Here is a 20,248-nt window from a genome sequence, read left to right as displayed (position 1 = left end):
CCACCTACTCCCCCAGAATTCACAGCATGGGAGGAAGAAGTCTTGCACATCCTGCATCCTGAGGGCCTCGCAGGAGTAGGCGGAGGAATGGACTCTGGTAAGTCAAATCTTCACTACTTCATTCCCCCCACCCCACCTGCATGCCAAATCATACCCCCACCCTCACCCCACCCCATCACACCAACTCCTTGCAAATGGCTCACCATCACAACCCACCCATCCCAAAACCTAGCCCTGCATGCATCCCCAAAGCATGGACACCCATCACCAAAGCATGCCCACTGCACATACCCATCTCCCCCACAAGCCACCGTCACAAAAGCCCCCACAAGGGAATGCCAGCACTGGGGTACACGGCCACCCACCCATTACACGAAATGGCATACACAGAAGCAATAACCATACTCTTATACCCCTGCAGGACCCGAACGCCACCACACCGCCCAGGAGGGTCCAGAGATGTCCATCCCACCCCCAGAAGAGGCCCCCAGTGATGACAGCAGCTCTGTCTCCCTGGACCCAGATGACCAGCCCGGCCCATCGGGGACCTCGGGACAGTCGGTTCCCCACAGACAGCCACAGGCTACAGCAGACCTAACCCCCTCTGGGAACACCAGCACAGCTCCCACCCAGCGGGCCCATGCCTCTGTCTCCAGGACACGTCAATCAGCGGTGTGTCCACCACTACAGGGCACCCAGGTTGACCCACCACCCCAACAACAACAGGGTCCTGGGGGCAGTGGTAGTGGGCACACGGTCCAGGGGACAGAGGCCCAGGGAAACAGGGGAACTGGGAGGGCTGCTGTGCGACAGGGGGGGGACAGGCCCAGGGAGCCGACTCTCCAAGAGGCCCCCTCCTCCATCATGGGAGCATACCACCACTCCCAGGAGACGATGGCTAAGGTACTGGCCAGGTTCCAGGAGATCCAGGTACTGCAGGAGGAACAGTACATGGGGTTCAGAGAGGAACTGAGAAACATTAGTTCCGCAATGGGGACCATGGTCGTGGCCTTTAACCAGATAGTCACCACATTGCGGGACCATGTAGCACCACAAAGGGTCCCTGTCACTAGCATGGACCCAGACCAGGCTACCACCTCCGCCGGCGCTAGTGGACAGGAGGCCCCCACACAACGACAGGCCACCAGAACCCCACCTCCTGCAGAAGAAGAACCACCCCGCAAGCGGTACCTGAGATCTCAGAAGAAGACAGAGTAGGATGTCAAGACCCCCGCCAGCAAACGATACCCCCTGATGTCATCCCACTGTCCCACATTGTCACCCTGTCCAAACTTAAACTGCCCCTGCTCCATCCTTCCACAGGCATATGGACAATGCACCTGTGAGACTGAAAACTGGACTCTGCCATGGACATTACTCCACCATCACCCATCACCGTTTTACAATCATGTCCCTAAATTTAGCACTTTAATAAAATCACTTATTGCACTTAAAAAATCTGGAGTCTGCTTGTATTTTGAACAAATGTATTAGACATAACGGTGCCAAAATGATCAGTGACATTGTGATGACAACATACCACTGTCACACAGCTGTAGTCCATGGGCAAACAAAGCAGAGGTCACGCAGTGGGGCCCACAGCTCGGAAAACGGAAGGGAAAGTCACAACTCAGTTAACAGGAACTGGGGGGAAACACAGACAGTAGAGAGGCAGGAGACTTTAAGTAAATGTAAAATGGCAGGGTTGATTCGTACCTGTGTGCTACTGAAAATACTGTTGTATCACTGTGTCCCTGTTGTCTGTGTCGTCCCCGTCGTCTTCCTCCTCTTCACTCTCCACAGGCTCCACAGCTGCTACAACACCACCATCTGGACCATCCTCCTGCAGGAAAGGCACCTGGCGTCGCAAAGCCAGGTTGTGAAGCATACAGCAGGCCACGATGATATGGCACACCTTCTTTGGTGAGTACATTAGGGATCCACCTGTCATATGCAGGCACCTAAACCTGGCCTTCAGGAGGCCGAAGGTCCGCTCGATCACCCTCCTAGTACGCCCATGGGCCTCATTGTACCGTTCCTCTGCCCTTGTCCTGGGATTCCTCACTGAGGTCAGTAGCCACGACAGGTTTGGGTAACCAGAGTCACCAATTAGCCGCACATGGTGTCTCTGTAGCTGTTCCATCACATAAGGGATGCTGCTATTTTGCATGATGTACGCGTCATGCACTGACCCAGGGAACTTGGCATTTACATGGGAGATGTACTGGTCAGCCAAACAGACCACCTGGACATTCATCGAATGATAACTTTTTCTGTTCATGTACACCTGCTCACTTTCACTGGGGGGAACCAAAGCCACATGGGTCCCATCAATGGCACCAATGATGTTGGGGATATGGCCAAGGGCATAGAAATCACCCTTCACTGTAGCCAAATCGCCCACCTCAGGGAAAACAATGTAGCTCCGCATGTATTTCATCAGGGCAGACAACACTCTGGACAAAACCTTAGAAAACATAGGTTGAGACATCCCTGATGATATGGCCATTGTTGTTTGGAATGATCCACTTGCCAAAAAATGGAGTACTGACAGAACCTGCACCAGAGGGGGAATCCCTGTGGGTTGGCGAATGGGGGACATCAAGTCTGGCTCCAGCTGGGCACACAGTTCCTGTATAGTGGCTCGGTCAAGTCTGTATGTCAGTATGACATGTCTTTCTTCCATTGTCGACAGGTCCACCAGCGGTCTGTACACGGGAACATTCCTCCATCTCCTCGCAAGTCCCAGCGGACGGTGCCTAGGAAGGACAACATGGACCACAGAGTCAACCAACCCACAGGTACGTAACCACAGCTTGCACAGAACACGATTCGCTATGCATTGAATGGCTTGTATGAGTGGCAATGCAAGGCCTAGGCCTGTGTGACGCAGTAGAAATTAAGCCATATGGGACCTTGAAATGGCGGCTGCCTGACCTGTGAAGTGTGACAATGGGATGTGAGGTCAATGCGCTGGCGTGGCACACCGTGGCGGTAGGCGGTCGAAGACCGCGGCGCAAAGCAGCATTGGTTAACATTGAACCCTATGGGTCTCAGGAGCCAATGACGATGTGCGCCGGCGGGCGCGGTTCGCACCGCCGTGGGCGTGACCGCCATTTTCTATCTGCTTAATCACTCAAGACCTGATCATCCACAGGAGAGGACCTATACTGCAAGTGCTGCTGTGACCTCGGTCTGGAAGATACAATGGCTGCTGCGACTGGGGAAAGGGCCCCTGCCTTCACATCTGAGGAATTGGAGAAACTTGTTGATGGGGTCCTCCCCCAGTATGCGCTACTCTACGGTCCTCCAGACCAACAGGTAAGTACACTGGGACCATGCTTTGTGGGCAATGCCTGTGTTGAGTGGGGTGGATGAAAGATGGTGGGGAGGGGAGCGAATGAGGCATGCATCGCACGACAGATGAGAGCATGTGCCATATGGCAAGGTTGGGGAGGGGGGGCCACTCACATCGACCATGCAGAAAATGATGATATTTATTTTCCCACCCTGTCCATGTCACATAGGTCAGCGCCCATCAGAAGATCGACATTTGGCGTGCCATCGCCAAGGACGTCTGGACCCTGGGGGTTCACAACAGACGGGGCACCCACTGCCGCAAGAGGTGGGAGGACATCCGCCGAGGGAGCAGGAAGACCGCTGAGGCTCTGCTGGGGATGGCCTCCCAACGTAGGAGGGGTGGCTCCCGTCAATTGCCCCCCCTTATGTCCCAGATCCTGGCGGTGGCCTACCCCGATTTGGATGGGCGCGTGAGGACATCACAGCAGACACAAGGGGGTGAGTACCAGCACATTCTGCTATGTTAGCGCACAGTGGAGGTGTCTGGGTGGGGGAGGAGGGCTGTGGGTATCTCTAGGCCAGGGCGATTTCTGTAGGCTGGGCCCCTCCGTAAGGCATGGCCCTGTGCCCCCGCCCCCCACCTCTGTAGGGTGCTAAGTACAGCTATCCATGGCCCTGGGTCACCTATGTGTGCAGTTGTCGTCCATAGGCTTGTAGGCCAAGTCACAATAATTGAGTAGTGTACAGCGAGTGCGCGGCGTAGTGCAGGGGGCTTCTGTGTCGGTCCTCTCCGCCAACAGTGTTGCCAATGCATGCACTCAACATGTAATTTTTTCTCCCCCTCCCCTTTTTTTTGGTCTTCCTGTTCATGTGTGCATTAGCATCATCAGGCGGAGGAGAAGTGGCATCGGAGCACGAGGGAGCTGCATCTCACATGGCCCCGGAGGGCCATGCAACCGACTCCGAGTTCACCAGTGAGACGGAGGGCGAGGGGAGCTCCACAACGGGGACACGAGGAGACATCAGCGACACAGACACGTCCTCAGAAGGGAGCTCCCTTGTGGTGGCGGCAACATCCGTGCCCACCGCAACAACAGGTACAGCCGCCACCCAGCGCACCAGCTCCGCCCTCCAAGCAGCCCCTCAGCGTTCGCCCCGTGCCCGCTCGCACACGAAGGCAGGCATCTCCTTCGCCCCAGGCACCTCAGGCCCTGCCCCAGTTACCCCTGCTGCCCTCAGTGAGGAGATCATTGACCTCCTCCAGACGCTCATTGTTGGGCAGTCTACCCTTTTGAATGCCATCCAGGGTGTAGAAAGGGAGGTGCACCGGAGCAATGCATACCTGGAGGGCATTCATTCGGGTCAGGCTGCCCATCAGCGATCGTTCAACGCTCTGGCCTCAGCACTGACGGCAGCCATTGTCCCTGTCTCCTGCCTCCCCCCTCCAATTTCCTCATCCCAGTCCCACTCCCCTGTTCCTCTGCCTATCCCAGCCACACCTACAGACCAGCCTGCACACACATCAACACCCAAGGGCAGCTCATCCAGACATAAGCACCACAGATCACACAAGCATTCACACATGCAACATCCACATGCAGACATGCCAACAGCCACTGCCTCCTCTGTGTCCCCCTCCTCCTCATCTCCCTCCTCCCTCCCTGTGACGTCTCCACTCACACCTGCATGCACACCACCATCAGCCAGTACGTCTATCACCAGCACACCCACCAGAACACTCCGCACACGTGCAGTCACCACCCCCACTGCCATTTACACGTCCCCTGTGTCCTCTCCCAGTGTGTCTGTCACCTCCACTTCCAAACCACACAAACGCAGGCAGCCACCCACCCAACAGCCATCCACCTCATGACAGCCTCCGTCACAAGCACCTGCACCCAAAGACAGCACACTTGACTCTCCTACAACCACATCCTCTTCCTCCACTCCCATACCCACTGCACCTACCCTTCCCACTGCTCCTAAAAAGTTTTTCCTCTCCAAAATCAACCTCTTTGCATCACCTGACCCACCCCCTCCATCTCGTAAGAGTCCAAACAGCACCTCAGCCACCACAAGCCCTGCACCTACAAGGACCATAGTCCAGGGCTATTGGAGTCCACCAGCTTCTAGGGCAGCAACATCGGCCAGCAGCAAGGGGACAGCCAGCCCACCCCCTGGGAAAAAAACTAAAAAAGGCAAGGGCCGGCGCGAGAGGCCAGAGACGGCAGCCCCCAAAGGCACTACCCTGGCACCGTCACCTGGCACATCCACAAAGGGAGGCAAGGGCCCCAGAGAATCGGCGAAGGTGGGCAAGGGCAGCAGGGCGGACAAGTCCGGCAGCAGGCGAGCTGCCCAGGAGGGCCCCACCAGCCCTATTTCGGGTGTGAAGGAGGACACCCACGGGCCCAGGACTCCAGCACAGGAGGGCCCCGCAAGCGAAAGGTCGGATGGCGACTGAGCGGAAAATATTGGCCCGATCTGGTTCCCTGGGAACACATGTCAAGCACCGCTGAACAGAGCCCCGCCATGACAAGCACCGCTGAACAGGGCCCTTCAAGACAAGCACCGCTAAACAGGGCCCCGCTGTGACAAGCACCGCTGAACAGGGCCCTTCAAGACAAGCACCGCTGAACAGGGCCCCGCCGTGACAAGCACCGCTGAACAGGGCCCCTCTGTGACAAGCACCGCTGAACAGGGCCCCGCCGTGACAAGCACCGCTGAACAGGGCCCTTCAAGACAAGCACCGCTGAACAGGGCCCCGCCGTGACAAGCACCGCTGAACAGGGCCCCGCCTTGACAAGCACCACTGAACAGGGCCCTTCAAGACAAGCACCGCTGAACAGGGCCCTTCAAGACAAGTACCGCTGAACAGGGCCCCGCCGTGACAAGCACCGCTGAACAGGGCCCCGCCGTGACAAGCACCGCTGAACAGGGCCCCGCCGTGACAAGCACCGCTGAACAGGGCCCTTCAAGACAAGCACCGCTGAACAGGGCCCCGCCGTGACAAGCACCGCTGAACAGGGCCCCGCCGTGACAAGCACTGCTGAACAGGGCCCTTCAAGACAAGCACCGCTGAACAGGGCCCTTCCTGTCAAGCACCGCTCCGCTGGGCCCTTCCTGTCAAGCACCGCTCCGCTGGGCCCTTCCTGTCAAGCACCGCTCCGCTGGGCCCTTCATCTCAAGCACCGCTCCGCTGGGCCCTTCCTGTCAAGCACCGCTCCGCTGGGCCCTTCCTGTCAAGCACCGCTCCGCTGGACCCTTCATCTCAAGCACCGCTCCGCTGGGCTCTTCATCTCAAGCACCGCTGGCCCATTGGCAGGGCCGGATCTGTGTCGGCCAGGGCTTCACGAAGCACTCTGGGCACCATGCCTCCTCCAGAACCAGTGGAGTCTGTAATCCACTTGATGGACTGTGGCTTTGCACTCCCCAGGATGGATCAGTGGGCAAGCCACCCACTGTAGAGACTTGAGAGACTGTGGCTTTGCACTCCCCAGGATGGTACAGTGGGCAACCCACCCACTGTAGAGACTTGTAAGACTGTGGCTTTGCACTCCCCAGGATGGTACAGTGGGCATGGAGGCCCCTCGTGGATCTGGCGTCGTGGACTCAACTGGCTGAGGTGCCCCCCCTTCCCTTCCCCCTGAGGTGCCTGTAGTTTTACTATCTGATGCCCCTGCAGTGTTCTCTCCAATGGAATCGGGTCTCGTGTGTGGGCTTTGCCCATGTGTTTAGGCCCATTGGCCCACGAACAATGGATGATAGCCAATATGGGCCGGACTTTTGACCTATGTATATATTGTTCATGATGTAATATATTTTATTTATATATTTCATATTTCACTTAACTTCAATTATGCTATAATATACTTCATTTTTAATGATCATTTTATTTTGTCTTTGCATTCTTCTGGGGGGGTTGGGGGGTGTCACTCTGACTTGTTGCTCTGCATTGATGTGTGTGTTGTAGTGGGTGAGGGTGGGGGTGGGGGTGTGGCGTATATGTGTCCCCGTAATTTTTTGCCTCCCCCCTCCCCTGTGTCGTAGGTGCAGTACTCACCGTTGTCTTCTGCGCCGGCGTTCGTGCTCCTGGTAGAGGAGCAGGTAGACAATAGCTGGTAGGATGTGTAGTTTTGGTTCCATGTTGTCCAGATTCCTCGTGGAGTGTGTAGAGGTGAGCGTTTTCCCGTTCGTAGTCTGTTTCCGCCGTGTTTTTATCGGCGGGGCTCCCGCCCCGGAAAAGGTGGCGGATTGGTGAGTTGTGATAGGGTGGGCGGTACATTGTCTGCCGCCTGTCTGTTGGCGGTGACCGCCGCGCTGCTTGTCTGTACCGCCGTGGCGGTCGGAGTGTTAAAGTGGCGGGCTGTGTTGGCGGTTCCCGCCAGGGTCGGAATTCCATTTTTTTAGCCGCCTGCCTGTTTGCGGGTTGGCCGCCGCTTTTACACCGACCGCCAGGGTTGGAATGACCCCCTAAATGCTGTTGAATCATCAAGCTAATCTCAGATCTCAATCCTGTCACAAAGAGGGACACAACATTTTCCATGTCTTAGCTTCTTTAGTCTCCATTCTGCTATGCTGCCTAAACACCTACAACAGTCTCTTATAGGAAGCATGCTGTGACCCTTTGGGCTCTTGGCTCGGTCTGTCAATTTTAACATAATCAATATCTTTAGATAATATTTTCCCCTTCAAGAAGGTTATCACCTGCTGATATTATTTATTCCATAACGGTGAAGGGGCATTTGTTATCGGTTTTCTTTAAAGCTCAGTTTCTGGTCACCCCCCAGCCACTTTACATTGTGCCCACAAGTCACTCGGTACTACACTGTCAACAAATGGATTCAAATCCACCCACAAGACTTGTGAAATCTTCACAAGCCACTCAACCTATTTGTACTATTCTGCTGTTTTTTCTCTTAAGTTTGTAAAATCATTAGTGAATGACGCATCCCAGGTACTTTGTGCTAAAAAATACATTCATTGACTCCTATGGATTAAGACTCATTGAAACCTTTAGTGCTTGTTTATATTAGATCTTTGTTGTTTTGGTCTTGTTTTACTCAGACAAATGTTGACTATTTTTCTAAGTGTGGAGTATTTTTTTTTAGTGTTTTCACTGTGTCACTGTGTGTAGAAATACTTTACACATTGCCTTTGAGATAAGCCTGACTGCTCATGCCAAGCTACCAAGGAGGTGAGCAGCGGTTATCTTAGCTGTGCGACTCCCTTACCATGACTAGAGTGAGGGTCCCTACTTGGACAAGGTACAAAAAACTGCCACTTAGAGCCCCTATTTTTAACAACTATCTTCGCTTGAACTCTCTGGAGTACCTGTCATTTCCTCCTTCTTTTTCCCTTTCTTTTCTTTCAATGCAGGGTACAATCTAGTTCCCTCTGTCATATCAGGCATTCATCGCTTCTGTTCTGCATCCCATCTAGTACTGGCACAACTACACACTGCCTTTGTAACTCTCCCTTGATAGTTTTCTCTTTTCCTAACATGAGCTGTGTGCTACCAAGCATTAAATGCTTCAAACTGTCCAGGTCTAGGAGGTTGCTTCATTTCATACAATACTATTCTCAAGTTTTCAATGATTCTTAAATTAAATGTACCATACCTTGGAATCATCAATGCACCTTTCATCTCTGTAAGATTATGACATTGACTCAGTCAAATGCATGTGTGAAGACCAACGTCAATAGCCATATAATGACTTGGTGTACCTTTGAGTGGTGCCTCTTCTCCCTCTCGAACATGTATTCTCACATCTCCCCTAATAACATTTTGAATGACCTCATTGAATTTAATTTTTCCAACAATAATGTCAACAATCAAAGATAGAATTTCTATTTCAACTGATAAAAAAATTCTGTTCATTCACAATTCTTGTTCAATGTTAACATCCAATAGCAGTGCTGCACTCAATGATTTAATCAAACAATAGCAATACAGCACCAACACCAACCATTCAGTCTCAGAGTGGCACACTGTGACATCTTCCACACTCCTTGCTGTAGCTCACCCTCCCCTATAATTCTTTGGGAATGTTGCAATACAAACACAATAACAATGGCAAGCAATTTCAACACCCTTGTCTGCTTCACTAAAGAATCAATAATATTCAGTCACACAAGAAATGATCTGAAGCAACACTTTCTGGCCTACTCTGACTCACACTTTAGCAAAACCTCGACTAGCAGGAAATTACCCAGATAAGTGCAGCTTCACCCCTGTGGAAAGGAATCAATCACACCACCCACGCCATACTCTCACACAAAATTACAATGTGTGGCCTTATTAATACTCACTTCTCAGCTGCTACAACTTCATTCCAGATATCTGGAATAGCATTGCTCATCCAAATCAGGACATTGGCTTTGTGATCGGGAAAGGGCTTGGGCAAATTCTTTCTTCCTCAGTAACAGAACCATCCCATGCTACCATCTGAGAGCGCAAAGAAGCATGGTTTATAATCTGTCATCTGATGGATCTTTTTAAGTTGATTGAGACATCGAGGGAATTATTAATATTAAATTAATCAGATTTTTGTGAATCCCACTTGGCCACACAATGAGGACTAATAATCAATAATTGACATTAGGTACTGTATTTCCAATCAAACAATCATTCCAATATATATGCAAGTCATAAAATTTTTGAAAAGAAACAGGATTACAGGTGGCAATCTGAAATATTTCAATTGGTTCAGTCTCATCAAAATAAGATACAAAACAATAACAACCACAGCAATACAGAGACTAAGAATTAGAAATAGGTGTTTTGTAAATAAACCCCTGCTCTATCTCCTAATCATGAAATGATTAAAAAATCATCCAGTCAAAGTTCAAAATCAGAAGTGAGGATGATTGGGATGAAATCCTAAGGAATTTGGAAATGCAAGAAGGTGTCAGCATGATGAAGGCTTCAGTAGAAGTCCTCCAGAAAAAGGAATGCCATTAGCACAAAGCTTCACACTTGCAAGAATAAGGGAAGCAAAGAGGTCTGTACACCTCAAAGTCTAAGGGAAGTCTACCTTAACTTCCAACAGCATTAGCATTAATTAAACTAACCACTACCTTCAACATCAATGTTATCTTAATCTCCAAGAACTAATCAGCTTCTGATCCGTTTTGCAACACAACCTGAATTTCTCATTTCTGAGAACTCAGTTACTGTAACCCTGAACATCCCCTTTTACTGGTACAAAATGAATACAAGACTTCTGCTGCTCATTAGATCTTCACATCCCTTGCCAAATGTATTCTCTCAGACCTTACTATCAACAACTAATACATAAGACAATATTCCTTTTCTCCAGCTAATGAAGCCTTGAAATGCACCTGCAAAGAAAGAGAACACACTATCCAAGCAAATATCATTCCAGAATTAAGGCCTTTAGTGAGTTAAAGTTAACCTGACTATAACTTAACATTTAAACCCAGATTTAAAAGGGCCTAGCACCATCCTAACAACATATTAGCATCATTTTCTTTTAATGGTAATGTGACGTCAGATGCCTAAAAATGACTCGCCATTATTACAAAGTTGCGCCACTTTGTAACCCCTTGCGCCACATTATGTCTGCATCAGGAATAATGTATGCAAGGAGGGGGTTCCCCTGTTAGGGGGGGACAAAACAATTGTGCAAAGCAATCTATGTGAATTCTTTGCATAATTTTTCTCTGCATTTTTAATGCCTGCTCAGGGCAGGTGATAAAAGGAGGCTCCCTTTGTTTTCAATGGGCCTCCGGGTGCATTACAGGATTAGCTCCAAAATGTTTGACGCAAATCCTGCAAAGCACCTAACTAGAGTAAAAAATTATGAGGCTAGTTCCCTAACTACCGCCATGGTGCACCGTATCTTAAATACGGCACACACATGGTGGCATTAGGGGGACCCCAAGAAGTGCAAAAATCTGTCCCAGAATGCGAATTTCAAATACATGATTATAGGTAAACATGTTAACTTTCAAAATTTCCATAAAATGAAAAGAACTTTCAAAATGAACACAGAACATAAAGATGAGGAATACATTTTTACTTCAATAAATGCAACTTAAAGATTAAATGTAAAACACATATAAATAAAACATGTAAGCATTTTCTATGATCAATAATATGCACACTTATCAAGTTTCAGTCTTTTAGTGGTCACATTTTATTAGTGCATCTGCGTACTTAATTTTATTAAGACATACATTAAAAATAACATCAAATTTAAATACATATTTTACATAATGAAGACATGAGGACATTTTAACTGCGCTACTCGATAACAGAGTGCAAACATGCATGTAAAAATACATGTTGTCATAGCATTTAATAAATAAAACATGTATGTTGTCATTTATGACAGGAATGGGTTAAAGGATATGTTTGTCAGAGTTGAGGCAACAATTGTTACTCCAGGTCGAACATGAGGATCATCCCTCTAATTCTTTTCCATTGAGCATGGTATTCTCTACACAACCAACGTACTATTACTCCAGATGCATATATTGCAAATTTCAGAAAGCTCACATTGCCAGGCCAATTAAGCTGCATAAATGAATGGTGGTAGAAAAAACCCCAACCCCTGTCACCATGCCCAGAAATCAAAATGGACAGGCCAGCTCCAACATGTAAAAAACATCAAAAACACAAACAAGTACACCAACACACCTGATGGTTAGTGCACATCACCACATAGAAACTATAAATTGACATGTTGTCAAGATATGAATGAAAAGAATAGATTCTTACTCCATAGAAAAAAATTGAAAAGTTTTTACACAAACTACCTGGTTTACTTCAAAAGAAAGCTGCACGGGTGAGCGATGCGTCGAATTCTTACGCGCAACTGAGGCCGTGTGTTGTTTCTCCTCCAGTCGGGTAGGTGATGTGTAATTTTTCTCTCCTGAATGAGAGCGATGTGTCGATTTCCGGATGGGGCACCTCTGACCTGCGCAGGTTCACGTTGATTTTGATGGCCAGCGATGATGCGTGAGAAATCCAGCCACACTGTGATGGAAATCCATGTTGTGTGGGGTTTGCGTCGTTTTTCCAGCTGCGATGCAGGTGATGCGTTGATTTCCCACCTGCGAAACAGGTGGTGCGTTGATTTCAGCCAAGAGGCGGGAGGTGCATCATTTTTAAAGCCGTGTTGCAGGTGGTGCGTGGACATTTTTCCGTACGGCTCCCTGTGCATGGCTTTCAGTCCTTTGTCCTGGCAGAGGAAGCCTTTGATGGCCCTGAGACTTCAAAACAGGAGGCAAGCTCAATCCAAGCCATTGTAGGTTTTCTTCACCAGCAGAATATACCACAGAGTCCAGTCTTTCTCCTCTTTCAGGCAGAAGCAACAACTGCAGACCAACCCAGCAAAGCATAGTCACAGGCAAAACGGCATTGTGTGAGGGGAGGCACAGCCCATTTAGGTGTGAGTGGCCACTCCTCCCTCCACTCTAGCCCACATGTCCCATCAGGATATGCTGTCTACACCCCAACTCCATTTGTGCCACTGTCTAGAGGGGATTCACAAACAGCCCACCTGTCAGTCTGACCCAGACAGTGAATACACAAGCAGGCAGAGTCATAGAATGGTTTGAGCAAGAAAATGCCCACCTTTCTAAAAGTGGCATTTTCAAACTGCCAATTTAAAAAACAACTTTAACAAAAAATAAATATTTTAAAAATTGTGAATTTAAAGATACCAAACTCCACATTTCTATCTGCTCCAAAAGGGACTATTTTAACTTGTGTGAGAGACAGGCCTTGCAACAGTGAAAAACAAATCTGGCAGTATTTTACTGTTAGGACATGTAAAAACACACCAGGACATGTCACACCTTTAACATACACTGCACCCTGCCCATGGGGCTACATAGGGCATGCCTGAGGGGTTCCTTACATGTGCAAAAAGGGAAGGTTTGGGCCTGGCAAGTGGGTACATTTGCCAGGTTGAATTGGCAGTTTAAAACTGCACACACAGACACTGCAGTGACAGGTCTGAATCATTTTTACAGGGCTACTCATGTGGGTGGCACAACCAGTGCTGCAGGCCCACTAGTAGCATTTGTTTTACAGGCCCTGGGTACCTCTAGTGCACTTTGCTAGGGACTTACTAGTAAATCAAATATGCCAATCATGGAAAAGCCAATCACACATGCAATTTACACAGGGAGCACTTGCACTTTAGCACTGGTCAGCAGTGGTAAAGTGCCCAGAGTACCAAAAACAGCAAAACCAAAGCCCAGCACACATGCAAAACATGGGAAGCAAAGGCAAAAAAAAGGGGAGACCACTCCAAGGATGCCAGGTCTAACAACATGTATAAGTATATTAAACTGCTACTAAACCACATAATGGAAAGCATGTCTCATATAAGTATTTTATTGGTGTCCTCATGTCTATTTTGTGTACACACATCACACTCTTGTTATGGCCACAACTAGTGACACCTAAGAATATGTGTCTCTAAATATACCCTCTAACTTGTCTCATTTGTATCAAGTGATATTAGGACCACTTCAGTGCCCATAGAACCTAATTTGACAAAAGCTAGAAATGTCTAGTATCACAACACATCCTGTGAATGTCTTGTGAGTATGCAGGATGTATCACTGTGTACCTGTCACAGCTTGTTAGATCATTGTATGTGTACTGAACTTGGCAGCAACAAGTCATCTATTGTGCCACTGTGATATGCCACTTTCAGCAACACAGGTTAAGGAAATAGTCTTATTATGCCAGTATGAGTGAGCTAGGCCACCTTCCAGTAAAAGTATAAGGCTTATGTCCATAAACACTTACCTACTCAGTCATAAACATATTCCCGCTCTTACTCACATGTAGCTAAATGTCATCGCTTACCATGGCATGCATTCAAAGTCCTCAGGTCACAAGATTAAAATCCACACACCGTATTTCAATGAAATTGGCCAGAACTTGGCTGTTTGAAAGGAGGCATGTCACCACATCAATCATGGTTATGTCAGACATTAACCATTTGTTGTGCCTGCAAGTCCCCAACCTTGCAGGAGAGAAGCTGACTTCAATGGGTCTGTCCATATACAGGGCACATGTGGCAAAGCGATCAAGAAATGTAACTGTTTTCATGTCACTAGGACCACTGTAAGCAACATGAAGCCTATACCTCGACCTTTATATAAAAATAGCCTATCACAGTACCTCAGCCTCCATATAAAAACAGCCTATCACAGTATACTTGCATTCGAACACATACTGTCATGAATGTCAGAATGACATTTTTCACATTAGCTACCTATCATGGGTCCATGAATCAACAAGTGCATCTGTCTCTCATACACAACACTTAATAAGAATAACCAGAGGATATTGATTAATAGATGTGTATTTACAATTCTAAAAGAGAAACCCCTTCTCCTGCAGGCCTCACCACGGTGGCACACAAGATCACAGAGGACAAAAATTGATGGGCCATACAGGATTACCAACTACTACATTACTATCAATTATTACCCACACAAGGCCATGCACAACTCTGGACCAGCTGATCTGAACCACTGCGTCTCCTTAACAGCCCCACCAGATCCCTCCGCTCCGCCCACATGGCCTTGGCCACCATCCCTCACATCCGCAAAACTACCACCGGAGATCCTTCACTTACATTGCAGCAAAGAGCTAGAACAACCTCCCCCTGCACCTCAGACAAAGCCCCTTGCTCACCATCTTTGTATGAGGCCTCTCCCCTTCCCCCCAGTGCCTTGAGACCCTCATGGGTGAGTAGTCGTACTCTACAAAAACTGATGTATTGATTGATTGAAGCATGGAGGTATTTGTGCACTCTGTGGCCACCAACTCATAACCCTGTACAATGGCCTGCAAAATCACATCTGAAAGATTGATAGCCATAACCAGCTCCAGCTAAGCCAGGACCAGCTTCTGAAGAGCAGATTGTATTTGCACCAGAAGCATCTCCAAATGATGAGAGAGGAGAACAGCTGCTGGAATAATGAGGTCCTGCAGCTGGATCACACCGTGGCTGACAGGCCACCAGTCATGCCTGCAGGACAAAGTCACATTCTGATTTATCAGTTGGACAGATATTACCTACAAAGTCCTGCAGCTGCATGCACCCGCAAGCTCCTGGTGATGGAAACAAGACATAGATCCCAGCTAAGAGCCTGTACTGCATAGCATGGAACATGGATGACCTCCACAACTCCCACCCCATGAACACCAGCCCCCAACAATTTGACCACATAATGCTGAACACTTGTTAGCCACTCCCCCACCACACACACACACACAGACACACACATACACACACACAAGCCATTCTTAAATATGCAAATTATAACGGCAGGTATGTATGCACACTTATGAGAAAGTTGCAGGCACATTCTCACACATGGTAAACACAAAAACGTTCTCTCTCATTTTTGCGCATGAATCGATTTTTGGAACAAAATAAATATTCGTGTTTATGACTGTGTGGTAAATGTAAGCTTCCATCAGTGTCTAACAATTCATGGTTTAAAATGCTTCCATGGTATTAAATTTACTTAAAACCTCAGTATTTTAAATAGGCCACCTGTGTTGTGACAAACTACAATAACCATTGCTTTGACTATGATTACCCAAAGATTTAAGAAAAGAGAGATAATAAAATAGTTGTTGTTGCAGTGGCGACTTTTACCATAGTAACATATAGAATGGCAGTAGAGGACAAAACGTTGATTTCAACAAGATGCACGAAGTGCAGAAGAAATTGATTGTTTCTCCAATTTTAATTGCGAGAATGCTGAAAGGAAATCCTGGCAATTTAAAACTAAAAGTCCCTACAATCTTAATCATGGGATAACTCATTAGCTGTCTACACTTCATTTTAATTCACAAAGATTTATAGCGGCCACCTTGGTAGTAATTTAAAATCAATCAAGGCTCGTTTTTTGATAATTAAACAGTGTATTATACAATGGACTGTCATACACAAAATATAATCAACACATCACACCAATAATTTGAAAATATCAACCTAGGAACAAAATGCAGGATGTTTAATTTGTATTCATTACACTTTAATTATATAATTAGGAATAATATTTAAGGGTATGAGATGTCCCCTTATATATGCACTTTTGAGAGGACACACTAATTTAGGCTCTAATAAAGGTTAGGGCCACATTTGCAGAAACCTACTTTAGAGCGCAATAATAAATCAGTGTAAAAAAAGCAATTGTGTTCAGTGTAAGGTTACATTGTGTTGCTCGGCGGCAGAATTCAGATCATTTTAGAAAAATGGGCATAACTAAGTTGAAACTACTCAAGTGCCATCATCATTAGTGCCCATGTACGTGTGTGAATGTCATACTTTGTAGAATGACTTAGCACGTCCATATAACGCCAAATCTATTTTACAACTAAAACAAGCATTTGCAATGTAATGGATCTCGCATTTGCTCGAGTTAGACCTATTAGTGTTGTAAATTCCCAACTGGACTTTTCTTGTCACTTAACTCCTTCTGTGCCGCGGACGTAGTGGTTACGTCCCGCGGCACAGTGCTGCTGTGCCGAGGACGTAACCACTACGTCCTCGGCACACAGCCCAGAGGGAGCGCTCTCGCTCCCTCTGTGTGCTTCCCCCCACCCCCCCAAAGTCAGGGATGGAAGGGGAAGCCCTTCCCCTTCCACCCCCGACCCCCCCACCCCCCCATAATGACGTCAGCGCGCGATCGCGCGCTGACTTCATTATGGGGATTTCGCAGCACAGGAAGCCATTTGCTTCCTGTGCGGCGACGAGGAAAGAGGTGAGTTCCTCTTCCCGGTGGGTGGGGGGTTTGGGCTAAAGAGGCACCGGGGGAAAGGAAAGGCTTTTCCTTTCCCCCGGTGTCTCTTTGAGCATTCCTGCTGCCCGATCGCATTGCGATCGGGCAACAGGAATGCCCACTAGACACCAGGGATTTTTTTTTTTTGTTGTTTGCTCGTGTTTCTTGCTGGCGGGGAGCGGCCCCTTGGGCAAGGGTCGCTCCCCTTGTGGGGGCAATTAGTTACGGCCATTTCTGCCCCCCTTGGGGGCAGATTGGCCTACTTTTTAGGCGGATCTGCCCCCAAGGGGGGCAGAAACCACTGGATCACCAGGGAATTATATTTTCTGTGCAGGTATGTTGGGAGGGGGTGCCCCCTTGGGCAAGGGGCGCCCCCCCCAAGGGGGCAGAGAACTGTTGGCCATTTCTGCCCCCCTTGGGGGCAGATCGGCCTATTTTTTTTAGGTCCATCTGCCCCCAAGGGGGGCAGAAGCCACTTAGGCACCAGGGATTGTGTGTGTAGTGGATGGGGGGGCGCCCCCTTGGGCAAGGGTCGCTCCCCTTTGGGGGGCATGTCTTTTAGGGCCATTTCTGCCCCCCTTGAGGGCAGATCAGCCTATTATTTTTAGGTTGATCTGCCCCAAGGGGGGCAGAAACCACTAGAACGCCAGGGATGTTTTTTTATGTGTTTATTTTTGTGGGGGGGCGTCCCCATTGGCACGGGGCGCCCCCCCAAGGGGGGCATTGACCTGTTGGCCATTTCTGCCCCCCCTGGGGGCAGATGGGCCTATTTTTCTAGACCGACCTGCCCCCAAGGGGGGCAGAAGCCACGTAGACACCAGGGATAGTGTGTGTGTGTGTGTGTGTTAGTGGATGGGGGGGGGGCTTGGGCAAGGGTCGCCCCCCACTTTGGGGGCACATGTACCCAGGCCATTTCTGCACCCCTTGGAGACAGATCAGCCTATTATTTTTAGGCTGATCTGCCCCCAAGGGGGGCAGAAACCACTAGAACGCCAGGGATTTTTTTTTATGTGTTTATTTTTGTGGGGGGGTGTCCCCTTGGGCACGGGGCGCCCCCCCAAGGGGGGCATTGACCTGTTGGCCATTTCTGCCCCCCCTGGGGGCAGATGGGCCTATTTTTCTAGACCCACCTGCCCCCAAGGGGGGCAGAAGCCACGTAGACACCAGGGATAGTGTGTGTGTGTGTGTGTGTTAGTGGATGGGGGGGGGGCTTGGGCAAGGGTCGCCCCCCACTTTGGGGGCACATGTACCCAGGCCATTTCTGCACCCCTTGGAGACAGATCAGCTTATTATTTTTAGGCTGATCTGCCCCCAAGGGGGGCAGAAACCACTAGAACGCCAGGGTTTTTTTTTTATGTGTTTATTTTTGTGGGGGGGCGTCCCCTTGGGCACGGGGCGCCCCCCCAAGGGGGGCATTGACCTGTTGGCCATTTCTGCCCCCCCTGGGGGCAGATGGGCCTATTTTTCTAGACCCACCTGCCCCCAAGGGGGGCAGAAGCCACGTAGACACCAGGGATAGTGTGTGTGTGTGTGTGTGTGTTAGTGGATGGGGGGGGGCTTGGGCAAGGGTCGCCCCCCACTTTGGGGGCACATGTACCCAGGCCATTTCTGCACCCCTTGGAGACAGATCAGCCTATTATTTTTAGGCTGATCTGCCCCCAAGGGGGGCAGAAACCACTAGAACGCCAGGGATTTTTTTTTATGTGTTTATTTTTGTGGGGGGGCGTCCGCTCGGGCACGGGGCGCCCCCCCAAGGGGGGCATTGACCTGTTGGCCATTTCTGCCCCCCCTGGGGGCAGATGGGCCTATTTTTCTAGACCCACCTGCCCCCAAGGGGGGCAGAAGCCACGTAGACACCAGGGATAGTGTGTGTGTGTGTGTGTGTGTTAGTGGATGGGGGGGGCTTGGGCAAGGGTCGCCCCCCACTTTGGGGGCACATGTACCCAGGCCATTTCTGCACCCCTTGGAGACAGATCAGCCTATTATTTTTAGGCTGATCTGCCCCCAAGGGGGGCAGAAACCACTAGAACGCCAGGGTTTTTTTTTTATGTGTTTATTTTTGTGGGGGGGCGTCCCCTTGGGCACGGGGCGCCCCCCCAAGGGGGGCATTGACCTGTTGGCCATTTCTGCCCCCCCTGGGGGCAGATGGGCCTATTTTTCTAGACCCACCTGCCCCCAAGGGGGGCAGAAGCCACGTAGACACCAGGGATAGTGTGTGTGTGTGTGTGTGTTAGTGGATGGGGGGGGGCTTGGGCAAGGGTCGCCCCCCACTTTGGGGGCACATGTACCCAGGCCATTTCTGCACCCCTTGGAGACAGATCAGCCTATTATTTTTAGGCTGATCTGCCCCCAAGGGGGGCAGAAACCACTAGAACGCCAGGGATTTTTTTTTATGTGTTTATTTTTGTGGGGGGGGCGTCCCCTCGGGCACGGGGCGCCCCCCCAAGGGGGGCATTGACCTGTTGGCCATTTCTGCCCCCCCTGGGGGCAGATGGGCCTATTTTTCTAGACCCACCTGCCCCCAAGGGGGGCAGAAGCCACGTAGACACCAGGGATAGTGTGTGTGTGTGTGTGTGTTAGTGGATGGGGGGGGGCTTGGGCAAGGGTCGCCCCCCACTTTGGGGGCACATGTACCCAGGCCATTTCTGCACCCCTTGGAGACAGATCAGCCTATTATTTTTAGGCTGATCTGCCCCCAAGGGGGGCAGAAACCACTAGAACGCCAGGGATTTTTTTTTATGTGTTTATTTTTGTGGGGGGGCGTCCCCTTGGTCACGGGGTGCCCCCCCAAGGGGGGCATTGACCTGTTGGCCATTTCTACACCCCCTGGGGGCAGATGGGCCTATTTTCTTAGGCCCACCTGCCCCCAAGGGGGCAGAAGCCACTTAGGCACCAGGGATAGTGTTGTGTGTGTTTTTTTTGTTTTTTTTTGTTTGAGGGCTGTCCCCTTTGGCAAGGGTCGCTCTCCATGGGGACACAGTACTAAAGGTATTTTCTGGCTTCCTTGGGGCAGACAGGCCTATTTTTTTAGTAGGCCCATCTGCCCCTATGACAGAATCCACTTAGGCACCAATTTCTAAAATGTTTGATGGTGGGGTGTTTGTCAACTGAAGAAGTCTTTGCATTTGTGATAAAAAAAAAATTCCTCCTTTTTGTTCTA

This window comes from Pleurodeles waltl, chromosome 8 (genome assembly GCF_031143425.1).
Source record: "Pleurodeles waltl isolate 20211129_DDA chromosome 8, aPleWal1.hap1.20221129, whole genome shotgun sequence".
NCBI classification, from domain to species: Eukaryota; Metazoa; Chordata; class Amphibia; order Caudata; family Salamandridae; genus Pleurodeles; species Pleurodeles waltl.
The sequence above is the reverse complement of the archived record's forward strand: the minus strand, read 5'-3'. Positions refer to the sequence as shown.